General features: G+C 38.1%; 1 protein-coding gene across 1 annotated transcript in view; it reads left to right on the forward strand.

The window, feature by feature from the left end:
- LOC119588840 (glycine receptor subunit alpha-3-like) overlaps positions 1 to 386 on the forward strand; it is a 27,574-nt gene that overhangs the window by 17,798 nt on the left and 9,390 nt on the right. The gene's annotated exons all lie outside the window — the stretch shown is intronic.

The raw sequence follows: 386 nt of genomic DNA on the forward strand, positions 1-386 counted from the left end.
ACATTTTACCTACAGTTCTCCTTTTCTCTTCTTTTTCATCCTTCCAGACTATTATTGTCTCCTATAATTTTTTCGTTGCTGTTCCTCCTTCCGATATTCTCTTCCTCTCCTTCTTCCTCCAAGGTCCTCTCTCCTCTTTTCTGGTCTACTCTTTTCATCCATTTTTTCGCCTTTTCCCTTGAATTATCTTTCTACTTATCTTCTTTCTTTATTCACTCCTTTCTTCCATCTGCTTCGTTACTGTGTCTGCTTCATCACTTCTAGAATATTGGTATATTTTACTATCCACTCTTCCCTATTCCTTCTTTCCGTCCTTCAGTCCATCTTTTCGCCTTATATTCGTCTCTCATTCTCCAGAGTTATCGATGTGTATTCTTTTCCATCCA

This window comes from Penaeus monodon, chromosome 24, assembly GCF_015228065.2.
Source record: "Penaeus monodon isolate SGIC_2016 chromosome 24, NSTDA_Pmon_1, whole genome shotgun sequence".
In the NCBI taxonomy this organism is placed as follows: Eukaryota; Metazoa; Arthropoda; class Malacostraca; order Decapoda; family Penaeidae; genus Penaeus; species Penaeus monodon.